Raw genomic sequence first — 13,274 nt, forward strand, 5'->3', positions numbered from 1 at the left:
AGCATCCTCAGGAAGGGCATTGCTCCATTGAGGTTAAAGTTTGGGCCTAATCCTGAGCTTCCCAGCTGGATTCCAGTAGTGATTGATTGGCATAATGGCTTCAGGGATGGCCTTTGCTCTATATGGGCAGTGGAGGAAGGACCAGGGGCTGAGCAGGGTGCTGGTGGTGGTGGAAGCGTTGGGCGAGTGACACATGTTAGTGGCTGTACATTCCAAATCTGGCTTTATTAGTGATGTTACTGATGAATGGTGACATTTAGCTCACTGATTTGCTAGTGAAATTCAGAGGATCTGTTCATGCTGTAAAGACTAATTTCCTCTGTTGATTTGATCTAATTTAATTGGATGCTGAAATCTTGGAGCTCATCTCTTCAGGAGGCCTGTGTTCACAGGGAGAAATACCCCAAATTATCAGGAATACAGTTTCCATGTAATTGTGCTGCTGTCGTGGCCACAACTACCTTGTTCTGTGTCAGCCGTGCTGCGGCTGATGCTGCCCCCAATGCCACCACACAGCCACGCTGCTGGGCAGGGAGAGCCCAAAGGTGACTCACTTTGGGCTGCCAATGACAGCATAGTGTTTGGCTCATAGCCAGATGGCACACAATGGATGGGAGAGGTGTGCAAGAGACTCCTTGTACCCAGGGCTTGCTTTGTTCCTTGATAAATGAGTCTTGGAAAACCACTCTCTATTCATGTGTTGATTGCATGGTCAGCATTCCAGGCTCCTGTCACTGATGCTCTTGTGGTGGCCACCGCTCCTTGGTGGCTTTCTTGAAGTTCTTGGCCTGGCTACGGCTCAAGCCTTACCTCCTTTGGAGCTGGTCTGGTTGAGTGTGTCTGTCATGTGTGGTGCTTGGCATCACCTGCACACGCTGCAGCCACGGGCCATTTCACTGGGATGCTCCACAGGCCGTGTGCCCTCGAGCAGGGGCAGCCTGGGCTGCACAGGGAGGAGCTGCTTCCAGCACCTTCCTTAGCTGTGCTCCTCAGCATCTGCTCTGCCCAGGGGAGGGTGACAAGACCCACCTGGCCTCAGCTTCTTTCTGCAGCGAGAGTTCTTTCGTTTTTGTTCTTTCATTGTGGCTTTGACCGCTGTCCCTGCGTATTGCTGGGGAGGGCTGGAAACTGTGCTGGGGAGATGGACCATCACAGGCCCTGCTTGGCCACAGGCAGAAGGTCGATGCTTGGCTGCACTTATCACAGGGATGGGCTCTGGACAGGGCAAGCCTGCAGCCTGTGTGCTCCTGCTTGAGCTCAGCAGGTAAATTGCTCTTTTCTTGCACTTCAACCCTGTTGCTCTGTACCAGAGCCACAGTGCCGGGGCACAGGGAGCCCTCAGGGCTGGGGCACTGCTGTGCTGGGGGAGCCTTGCCAGCGTGTGGGGTGGGAGCTGGGGAGCTGGGGCTGCCCCATGCCCTGGCACACATTGATCCAGTCTCTCAGTACTGACGTGGTGTCGGGGTGGCTGGTGGTGTGTCACACCCGTCTCGCACCATTTCTGGGGAGATAATCTCACTGCGCTCTGTCTCCTACTGCCTGCATGGAATAGCTGGCTCTGTGCTTTCCTGGGATTTCCTTCATGTCTTTCTAACTGAAGCCATAAAATAAATTTTTAATCAGATTACTTGGGGCTGGATGTAATGTAATCTAAAGCCCTATTTCTTGTGATACTTCTCTAAAAGTGGATGCCCTCTTATCCTCTTCCTGCAGCACCAATTGAAATACTGTAATCGCTTTCTCCCTGGTTTGCAAGCTCCCAAATCCGTTTCTGCCATGCCAGGGAAATTGGGATGTGACTGCTCCTTTGCAGGGAAACAGTTACTATTTTTGGGTTTCGGGCCGTGTTGCATTGTCTCCTTTTGTTCCTCTCTGGCTCCCAGTTCCCGGTGCTGGCACAGCTGCCCCATCCCAGCTCTCCCTCCTGGGCAGTGCGGGTGCCTGTGCTCAGGTGGGAAGCAGTGCCCAGAGGGACTCTGGGTGAGTGCCTGGGGCAGTGGTGAAGGGTCCCAAGGTGGTGGGGACGGGCCCCGGGTGGATCTCTGGGCTCCCCGTCAGCTGCTGCAGCCCCGGCACGGTGCTGCAGGGATGGGCTGGCCATGCCTCCAGCCCGGCTGTGGCAAATGCCTGGCATAGCTCGTGTATTTCTGGCGCTGTCCCTCATGAGTGAGGGAACCAGAAATATCTCCTGCCTTGGGAGGCACTGAGGGTGACAGGGACATGTCCTGCACTGCCTGATGCGGCAGCACCACGGCTCTGGCCGGAGAGGCCCTGAGTCACTAGAGCTGGGCTCAGCTGTGCTTGCAGCTCAGGTGTGAGCATGGGGTTGGGTCCTCTGCAGGTGGAAAGGCCCCTGCAGGTGGCTGAGGAAGATTGATGGGCTCTCACCCGTGGGGGGTTTCATCCCATTGCAGCATCAATACAAAAGCCAAAGTTACTACATAAATTAATGGATTCATAATAATATTAATAGTGTCATTTATTCATGGCAGTTTCAGCACTCCTAGGGATAAAGGCTTAGTCTTGTCCCAGTCTGGTGTTTTCAGATCCTCTTTCTTAGCAGAGTGTCCAGACGGCCTCCAGGTGATGTATTGATCACAGCGTGTAATTGTCCTGACCTGTCGTGTGCTCCCTCCAGCCCCTCGGGCTTCCTAGTTCCTTGCCAACTGCTTTCTCTGAAGCAAAAATGTCAGGGCATTTTTCAAGAGATTTATTTCTTCATAAAACAGGGGCAGCCGCTTACCCTGGAGGTAATTTAGTCACTGGAGGGGTGATAGTGAGGTTTTAAAGGAAGGATGGAGACTTGGAGTCTTGAACTGCAGCGTTCTGTCTTAGGAGATGCCCTTTGGGACATCTGGAGAGCTTCTGGGGGTGCTGACCCTGACAGTGCATCCCTATTGCAAACATTCACGAAGGTGATGGGTGCTTTGGTGGCATCACTGCAAGAACAGGAGGTTGGATGGAGCTGGAGGGGGCACAGCATGGGGAAAACAGGCAGGGGCAGGAGCTTTCAGATGCACCAGCCCTGCCACCTTGTTTGCCTCCCTAGGCATCCCTGTCATCCTGCCCTGGTCCATCCTGGAGCAGATACCAGACAGCAGAACCTAAGAAATACAGGGCAGGTTCTGCAGGGCCCGTCACAGCCACAGGTGATGTCCTGTGGAGCAGGAGGTCCTGGTTTCTTTTAGCTGTGTGAGCATCCAGCCCTCCTAGGAGAACCCATAGCCCGCCAGCCCCTCACCATCTGTTATCTTGCCCTCAGCCTATAAATTACAAATCAGTTGCAATGAGTCCAGAAGCAGTTACTTCCATTGTGGGCTGGGCCATGTTTGGGTGGAGAGGGAACCTGACTGAGTTTCTGCTCAAAGTGTTGGTTTATTTCCAAATAGGAGAGAATTGAACATCTTTAAAAATCAATACAAAGCCACTTCAGCATAAACCAAGAGGAGATTAATACTTAACTTGTCTGGAAAAGGGGAGGGGAGATGTGGAAAATGTCTCCAGAGAAGGAGACTCAATGAAATTCGAATCTGCCTGTTTAATGCGAGAGGTAAAAGATTTAAAATTAACTCCCCTCCCCCTCCATTAACTGGAAACTACTGAGGTGCTGGAGAATTAGTGTAATTTGGCACAGAAACAGGATCTAATTTCTTTCTCTTTCTCCTTTTTTGTTTGTTTGTTTGTTTGTTTCCTATGCCTGAGAAATTTGCCAGACTCATAGCTTCAGCTTGAAGGAAAGCAGACAGGTATTTTCTGCAGGAAGAGATCTGTTGATCCACCAAAAACTTTATTGAAAGGCTTGGCAGTGCAGGTAGCACCCAGGTTTTGCAGGATTAGTTCCTCTTACCCACTTACATTCACTCACTACCATTCAGAGTTTGGCATCATCTGATGTTTTGAGGAGGCACAAATGCATTTCAGTATTTTTGGAGAATGAGTTGGGCTTTTTCCTGTGGGGAAGTGGGTACCTCGACACTTGTCTGCTGGAATTGCTGCTGCCTCAGTCTCCCCAGGTACCTCGAGATCTGGCGAAATACAAAAATACTGATCTTGGGTTTAAGTTTGGGTCTTGACTCTCTGGAGTGATCCATGTGCACAGTGTAGGTCGGGATGGGTGCTGTGGTGACACCAAAATGCTGTCTGGTTCATCTGGGGTGAATTCATGTGGTGTGTTGATGAAAGTAACATCACGCCTGGTTTTATCTGACTTACAGTAGGATACAGAAAGAGATTACAGCAATGATAGGGGTTTTGTTGTTGTTGAATTTAAAGAATCCATCTGATTAGAGATTCTGCTGAAACGTTTAGATAGAGAAGGCCAGAACTGAGGTTATGTTGATTTCCTTAAGGATGGTAGACAAGAGGGTGACAGGCAGTGGAAGTGGGTGAAGCAGGAGGGCGACAGGCAGGACGAGGCTGCAGGAGTGGCTGTTCCCTGCCAGATGTGGTCTGTGGCCTCTGCAAGCTGTTTCTCCTGAGCAAACACATTTATTACAGACTTTGCCAGGGGAGCCCCATGCATTGTTAATGATTGACTGCCCCAGCCGGGGGTTTCCAGGCAGCTCTTGTTCCATGCTGGGCTCTTGCTCTGTGGCTGGGGAGCAGGGGGCCTTTCTCTCCACCTTTCCCTGGGAGTTGCTCAGGTCCCACTTGAGTGCACGGTGCATGTGGTTGCCTGCAGCCTGTGTGTGCCCCCCAGCAGATTCCTGTTTGTGGCAGGGTCCCCCCAAAACCCTGACCTGGCTGTGACACTTTGTGGAGCAACTGCTCCAGGGGCCCTGCAACCCACTGCCAGAGGGGTTCTGCCCTCCCTGCTCTAAGGTCAGGCTGGTTAAACCCACCCAGGGCAGTGGGCTTGACCAGATGCAGGAGGATTGTTTCGACTGTTCCTAATGCCTACAGGGATACAGAGAACCAGTAGGCTGTGGGCAGGTGCTGGTGTCCTGTCCTGTGCTGGGTGGATGTTCTCATATATGTTCCCACACCTGCAGGCAGCATGGATGGTGCTTTCATCCCTCGGACTAGGAAGTTGCTCAAAGTGCTGTAGCTTGTCCTGTGTCTAATTCCTGTGAAAATTAAACTGGCAGAGGAGAAGGGTGAGATAAGGGGGGCACAGGGACCTGGGTGTTTTATCACCACGGCAACAAGGATTTCCAGGGAAAGGTGCTGAGGTGAGAAGTAGATAATTTACAGTTTACTTAATAAAAAAAAGTACTCTTATTTCCTGGAGGGAGCTGTGTGTCAGCTCCCGGTGTGAGGGACAGGCTCGAGGCCTCGTGCTGTCCCGCTGCTGCAGCCTGGGCTCAGGGGGGAGGGATGCTCGGGCCTGGCAGAGGGATGGCAGGGCCAGGCTGGGACCAGCTGGGAGGTCCCGCGGGGGTTTGCTGCGGGAAGGAGCCGGTCTGTGGGGCAGGAGCGAGTCCTCCCTCTGCGGGGTTGAAGGGTCTGTGCTGGCACTTCGCCCCTTAAGGAGCCCGGGCCGTGGCTGCCGGGAAAGCCTCCGTACCGGGGTGACCCGGGCTCTCTGCCGCGGACAGTCGGGTCCCCGGGGCCTTGACGTGCTCAGAGCCCCGCCCGCCCGCAGAGCCGGCCCGGGGGTGTTCGGGGGTCTGCGGACACACCCACGCCTCCCCGGCCGGAGGGGAAGGGGGGCAGAGCTGCCGCCATTCCGCGGCCGCTCCCGCGGGACTCCGTTACCGGCCCCGCGCTCGTTACCGGCCCCGCGCTCGTTACCGGCGGCGCGGGGAGCGCGCGGGGCGCGCGCGGGGCGGTGCGGGGCGGGGGCGGTCGCGGCCGTGGACGCGCCGCCGCCCCCGCCGGTGCCGGCGCTCGGTGGCGGCGGCAGCGGCGATGTCCCGGGCGGGCGGCAGGACGCGGTCCCGGCGCGCAGGGGTGCGGGCGGCCGTGGTGCTGATCGGGCTCCTGCACCGCTCCCGGCAGAGCAGCGAGAGAAGGTGACGCCGCGGGGAGCCGGGTAGCGCTCGGTACCGTCGGCCGGGCAGAGCCTGGGGGCTGCGGGGGGACTCGGGGCCAGCGGCGGGAGCGGCGGATGGAATTACTGGGCGGAGGGTGCCGGCGGCGGTAGCGGGAGCTGGAAAATAGGCACCGGGATAATCGTGACCCGCTCTCGGTGCGCGCTGTGTGCCGGCAGCGGTACCGGGGACCAGGCAGCAGGCACCGGCATAACCGTGACCCGCTTGCGCTGAGCGCTGTGCGCTGGCAGCGCTGCCGGGAGCCGGGCACCGGAGTAACCGCGACCGCTCAGAGCGCGTGTCGGTGCCCGTGTGTGCAGGGGCCGCGCTCCCCGGGCCAGGTGAGCCCCGACGCCGCGGCTGCTGCAGAGCCGGCGGGACCAGCGCGATTCTCAGGGCCCCCTCGGGCTCCCGTGCAGGCAGAACCGCTGTAACTTGGCTCCGCAGCTTTGTCTGCGCCGGGAACAGCTGACAAATGGTTTCATCTTTCATTGCCGAAACCACGGGCTGTACTTCATCTTCAACTTTGTGCCGTAGGAAATGGCCTGTTTGCAGTGCTGTGCGAGCTGGCATCTGCTCTCCGGGCGCCGCTCCCCCCGCTCCGCACGGGAGTTGCTCTTGGCTTCAGAGGTTGACCCCGCGCTGATCTATGCGGGCTGCCCCGGGCAGGGAGTTTTCTCCTCCAGAACTCTGCTGGTCTGGCAACTTCGGTGTTAAAAATATTCAGAAATATGCACCCGAACCTCACAGTGTGTGTACCTCTGGTTCAGGGTGGAAGGAATATGGGCACTGCTGCAGACTGAGGGTTTTTTTGTTTCTTTTTTCTTGGTTCAGTTTGTGACTTTGTACCAAACTCAAATGAATGAAGAATTGGTTATTTGGAATCTTTATTGTAAAATATTCTCCCACTCCCTAATCTGTAAGCATGAAAAAATCAGAGTGAGGTGACTGAGAATGAAGCTTTTTGTCCACCACCAGTTGTGGATTGTGGGTTTGTACCCCATTTTTCGGTGCTGCTGGCATAGGGACTTTGCTTTGGACAGCTGGTGCCATTGAGAGCAGGATTTCAGTGGTGCGCTAAAGACTGAACACTGGTGTTCCTGGGGAGTTCATCTGTCACTGTTGTTGTTTTGGGATATTTTCTTCTCCCTTGCTGGGGTATTAGGTAGATCATCAAAGTGGAACAGTTGGAAAAACCAACCCCCAGGTCCCGAATGAGTAACGGATGCTCACCTGAGCTCACCCATGGCTGGGTGCCCTGTACCACATTCCCTGGCTGGAATGCCGGGTGTGGGGTCGGAACTGGGGCTCCCAGGTGGGCTTGGCTGTTCCTGCCCCTGCTGTTGCTCCTTGGGTTTTGTCTTGTTTAGCCCAGGCCCATTCCAGCCATAGCTCTGCCCTTGGACCATGAGCTTCAGATACTGGCTAGCAAGTGTTGGAGGGGCTGGCTGGCTGGGGGGGTGACCTGAAGTTTCTTCTCCTGCTTTCACCTGTGGTAGAGGACCCCCCATGTGTGGGAACTATCCAAGTGCAGAGGGATGCTGGTGGGGGCCCAGGTGATCCTCTGGATGTTGTACCCACTGAAACTCATTGGCCAATCCTGCATTTGCCTCAAGGGCAGGGAGTGCTTTACTAGTCACACCAAGCAAGACTTTGCCAAAGAGTTTTCTTTCCCCCAGGTACCAGGTTTCTATAAGTGAGCCCAGCATGACACTGGAGTGCTTAGAAAAAAACTGGCTCTGAACTTGCACAGGAATCTGCCCCGTGATGTGTGAGTCTGGTTTTATTTTTTTCCCCAGCATCTTGTTGTGCACAAAATGTCTCAGCGTGCCTCTTGCTGCGGGGTTTACTGAGTACAACAAGAGTCACACAGACAGCTCAAGGGGAGAACAAGACCCTGAGGAGGTTTTTTTCTGTCTGCCGTGGACTGAGGAGCCTCCATGGGAGTGATTGCAAGAATTCAAGCAGTGCTTTACGGTGGTTGTTTCATCTTATGCAAGCTGCCAGGGCCATCAAAGTGACATAATCTGCAGGAAAAGGAAGGGACTGCTAGCGGCATCGTCAAAAGGGACTCTGTTCCTCCACCTGCTCCTATTTGCTTTTTTCCCTCCTACATTCGGTCTTTGTTCTGCATTTGCAATTGAATTTTGCTTTCCATGAGCCATATGCAAGCCTGGCAAGATCAGTGGCAGCTGCAGAGTCTGTGGTGGCCCATGTCCCTTCCTTGTTAGCAACGCAGCAAAGTGCAGTGCAACACAGCAGGCTCCCTTGCAGAGCTGGGTGATGCTTACCTGCCCCTCCACCTGCAGCCTTCTCACCTGTGCCTCCCCTGCGCACCTGAGCTGGAGGGGAGGAGCGGGGAGGCCTGGGGGGTGGCTGCTGCTGGGGGCTCCTCCTTGCTCCTGTTTTGCTCTGAAAGCCTGGCATTTGGAGCTGTATTTCTATCTAAATGAATTTTCCTGAATGTCCCACGTGCAAGTGAGGTGATGTGGTGGTGGCTCTCCTCTCACAGGGGAGAGCTGGTGGGTGGGTGCCTTGGTGTGGGGCACCTCTCCACTCACAGCCTCCCCTTGCCCTTTGGCATCAGTCCCGTGGCCTTTGGGGATGCAGGTTTCTGGGAGCTGTTCTCTGCAATTTGCAAATTACTGAATCAGCTCAGAAACGGCTGCCCGAGGCTCCTGGCTCGGGTTTGGCAGGAATAGGATCAGACAAGCCTTCTGGTCTGAAAATGTCTGCAAGTGCCTTGGCTGATTTACCCAGATCTGCAGGAAATTACCACTTTCTCTGTTCCTGCAAGGGAGAGCAGGCAGCACATTTTGTAAAAGATAAAAACTTCTTCTCACCATTACTTGCATATTGAGCCTCACTGTCCCAGCCTGGCCCAGTGGAAAGCCCTTGGCCAGTTGGAAAGATTCCAGCATCTGTAGAGGTGTAGGCAAAGCAGGAGTCAGCTTCTCGCTGGCCTCCCCTCCCCAGGCAGGATGGGCAATGTGTGGCACAGCAGGGACCCCAGGGCCAGCGCAGGCAGCTGGGATCCTGCCTGCTCAAGTGCGGGACGCTCTGAACTGTTCAACAATGGTTATTCCCTGTTCAGAGGGGGAATTAGAGCCAGCCCCACTGGCAGTTAAATGTCACCTTGCTCTGAGCAGGGCTGCGGTCCCGCTCCGAGGACAGTGCGCCGGGGACGCTGTGTGTGTGCAGGTGCAGGCTGGCAGTTTGCAAATACGTAATTTATTGCAAGAAATGTAGATGAGAAAATGCTGCACTTTCTTTTTTGCTGTCTCAGGCAATGTGAGATGTGAGAAGGGTAACATTGCTGGGTAGGGCTAGGCTGAGCCAGGACATAACAAGGTAAATCAGTTTTTAGGGAAGATGTTCCATGGCAGGGGCTCTGCCCAGGGGTCTGGAAGCTCTGCAGTGTTGAATACCTGGGCTGGACCCCATGTCTGGAGGGGATTCTGGAGCCCCACGGCTGTCTGACATCAGTGGGAGCCTGCAGCAGTGCGTGTCCTCTGCTGATGTCCTCCCTGGGATGAGTGATGATGCAGCGAGATCTTGCTTGCCTGGCATCCTGGGATTGGGTGGAGAGCTGCTCAAAGTCAGGGCAAGGTGCTTCATTCAGGCACTCACTGCAGATTTCCAGGTGTAAACTCACAGCAAGGTACCCTTGTCTGTGTTGCAAAAAACCCACACTTTTGGTTGAGGTTTTTTTTTGCAACTTGTGAGCAGCTGCCAAGGGCTCCTGGCCACTGCTGCTCTGCCTGGTGTGTCAGCAGTGCTTGTGTCCCTGGAGCCAGCGGTCAGACCCAGCTGTGTGGGGGATGGAGAGGAGCCCCCCCAGAGGGAGGACGAGCAGCCTGTGCCCCGCTCCCACCACCCGCCATGGCCAGGGCTGAGCCTGGGCAGGGGGAGGATGGAAAGTGATATGAAAGCACAGTCCCCTCTGAAAACTTACGAGACTGGGCATGGCATATTAAACTAAAAAGGAAGCAGCTGGCAAGGTGATGCCCATCACGGATAAAAAATGATGAGTCCAAAAATAGAGGCTGTTAATTTACAGGAGAGTCATTGCTGACCTTCTCAGGGATGCAGCATCTGACAGGCAGAACTTGTTGCTGCAGGAGTTTGGTGCCTCCTTAGGCCAGGTTTGATCTGTGGAGTTAAGCATAGGCATATGGGTAACCTGGGATGCTCCTATCTCATTTGCACATGGTGACAGATGTAGAGCCAACCACGTGTTGTGGAGCACTTCACCGTTTCAGGTAATATGTTGACATCTCCCCTCCCCAGCTGTGATTTATCTGAATGTACTGTGTTGACTTAGAGCCTGTCTGGGAAATAAATCAGATGGAGAAAATGAGGAGGTGCGATGCATTAGGGGTTTTTCTTTAGGCTTTGGGTTGAGAGAGCATGAGAGAAGTGTGCATTCGGAGTCAGGGTCCAGATGGGAACAATTGGGGGGTCCATGCAGCCTTGGCTCTGTGCTGAACAGGACTTTTTAATCAGAATTTCAGTATGTTGGTGGGGTTTACCGAATGCAGGATATGTATTTGAAGGTGCTTTAGGACTGTGATCAGGGACTCTTTAAAGAGAAAGACCTCACCTGCCCTTGCTGTGTTGGGAGCTCACCAGTGCCCATGTACCCAAAATGGGGGGAAAAAAATCCCTATTTTCTCCTCCTTTGGAAGGAGCCACGAGAGCAGCCCTTACTTGGTGGGCTCTGCCTCCCTGGGAGCTGGCAACAGGTGCCCCCGAGCACAGTCCCAGGAGGGAGCTGGGATGGCAGGGGTGATCTCAGTCTCCATTCAGAAACGCTGCAGTCGGCCCTGCCATAACCACATTAAGGTATTTCCTTAATTAGATTTACTAAGTATGCAGGATTCTAATTCTCTCTTTTCTTTCTCTCTTAATTTGCCTAATGAGAAAAACAACAAAATAAAATTACAAAACTGATGCCCGTGTTTCCTTCTGGAGAGGCTGGTGTCTGGCCGCGCAGCTCCGGAGGATGCTCTGGCCCATTCTGTGCGCTGGTGCTTGGCTGTAGCTGTGGCCAGGGTGGGCACACAGGCATTGGGGGCAGACAGACCCCCCTGGCACCTGCCAGGTGCCCCCTCAGGGAGCTAACACAGCACTGGGACCTTTGGTTACGTTGTTGGTGCTGGAGCTGCGCGACTCCTGTGGTGCCAGGGAGAGGCGAGTGCGTGGGGAGCTGCCCAGCATCCCCAGCGCCCATCCTCGCTGGTGTGGGCACTGCCACCTCTGCCGTGCTTTAGGCTCTGCAGAGACTTGTACCCTCAGTGTCAGCTGGGGACTGGGTCACGGTGTTGGGCTGCTGTGAGCCCCCGCAGGCTCTGGGGTCGCTTCAGGGGAATCCCTGAGGGCTGCACCCCAGTGCACAGACAAAGATGTGCTAATCTGCCTCATGGTTCATTTATCATCCCTTGAGGGTCATCAGTTTGGGAAATGGGCCGCTGGCCCTTGACCCCAGCGCTGATGGCGAACTGAATCATTGGCATCTGTGGCTGGACTTCAGCATAACAGATTCCCAACGCAGAGACCCGTTCCAAGCAGTCGTTGGGGATGGGCTTGTTTTGCTCTCCCGGAACTGCAGGAGCAGTTCCAGCAGTTTGGCCCCAAAGAAGCAGCCAGCATGTGACAGAGGAACATGTTGTTAAGTTGGGTGATTTTATAATACTTAGAATATGATGCTATGGCAACCCACTACAAATCCCAGATCAAATCAAATTATTTGTGCGCATCCCTGTAACTTTAATCTTTTCAAAGTCGTATCTGTTTTATGCCTTTGAGGCCACTGTGCAGCTGAGTGCAATCAGGCAGAGCTCAGGGTTCAAAGCAAGGAGAGCAGAGGATGAGTAGTTTGCTCCAGATCAGGCTGTGCTTTAGTGTCCTAGAAAGTCAAAGAGCAAACAAGGAAAATCTGTCATCCTCGGCATTTTTGAGCAGTAGAGACATGGTGAGGTTGTGGAGAGCAGAGAGGGAAGGAGCTTGATAAACAGTATGGGTGGGCAGGACAGGAATTCTGCTATTGCCCCACATTGCTCCAATTCATTTCTTGCATTGAAAAACTGGAAGATACCAGGAGCTCAAATGAGGTGTAACAATGTAAATTTAACCTTGCTCTGATGTGAAAAAGAGAGATTTATTTTGGTTTAATGTAATGTGAAATGTCAGTTCTTGGTCTGGATTAATTTTTGGACACAATGCAATGGGTATTTCCCCCAGTGCCTCTGGCTATGTCCGTGTTGCTGGCACAGCTCAGGTGGTGCCGTGCCTCCCCTGGCTGTGAGTGGGATGATGCTGCTGGTCCCACTTTGCCTTCCCAGCCTCCCTGCTGCCCCCCCGCTGTCTCCTTGGTGCCTCCCACTTCATCCCCTCAGCATCTCCATGGCGCAGGTCCTGCTGAGGAGGGGCTGCAGGCACCGAGCTTTCCCGTGACCGGCAAGTGATTGTCACCTGCTGTCACAAATACTGGGGCTTGGGAGGAGGGGGCAGCGTGGGTGGGAGAGCAGGGCCTGGGGTGGTGGGGCTGTGGTGAGGGCAGGTGTTTCCAGAGGTCAGTGTGCCCCTTCTAGCAGGAGCTGTGTTCTGGAGAGGGCCCCGGCGGCATCGGTGCCCGTTGCCTGCACGCTGCGCTGTGTGGAGCCATCCCGGGGCGCGCTGCCATGGGAACCAAACCTCGTTACGGCGAGATAAACAGTTGGACATTTTGGCCCGGTTTCTGCAGGACTAACCTGGCAGGGACAAGAGGAAACTAAATTAAATCTCAGATTTTCTGACTCCCGGAGGAGCATCTGGCAGTGCTGCTGTGTGACGGCATGGCTGCCTGCCCGGGAACCACCGGGCGAGAGGGATGGGAATTTTGTTCAGTGGAGGGGTGAGGCCGTACTTTTCCAAAGCTTAGGGGACTTTTGTGGGGGGCTGTCTTGGCAGCTCCGTGGTACAGGGGCTGCTTTCTGCTTTCCTGGGGCCCTGCATCTTCATGATGGCTCTTGGTACTTCTAAATCCAGTGCCTGTGCCAGGTGCTGTGTTGGCAAAGGGGCCCTCGGCTGGGTCACTCCAGACCCATGCTGGGGTGTCCCTGGGTGTTCCCGAGCCTCCTTTGCTGCCAGAAGGCTGCTCAGCCGCAGGTCCTGCTCTGGTGAGGAGGATGCCAGAGGGAGGGCACCCATGGGGATGGGCTGTCATAGGAACCCAGCTTTGCTGTCCCTGCAGCACCAACACCACACATGAGGACTCGCAGCCCACACTGGGCACGGGCTCCTCTGATGACTTTTATCACC

At 54.6% G+C, this 13,274-nt stretch overlaps 1 protein-coding gene across 1 annotated transcript in view; it reads left to right on the top strand.

Annotated features, from left to right (window-relative positions):
* Window positions 1-13,274, top strand: part of RAP1GAP2 (RAP1 GTPase activating protein 2) — a gene marked incomplete at both ends in the record, with an annotated part of 50,852 nt that overhangs the window by 21,188 nt on the left and 16,390 nt on the right. The gene's annotated exons all lie outside the window — the stretch shown is intronic.

Source organism: Coloeus monedula, assembly GCF_965178545.1.
Source record: "Coloeus monedula genome assembly, chromosome: 20".
In the NCBI taxonomy this organism is placed as follows: Eukaryota; Metazoa; Chordata; class Aves; order Passeriformes; family Corvidae; genus Coloeus; species Coloeus monedula.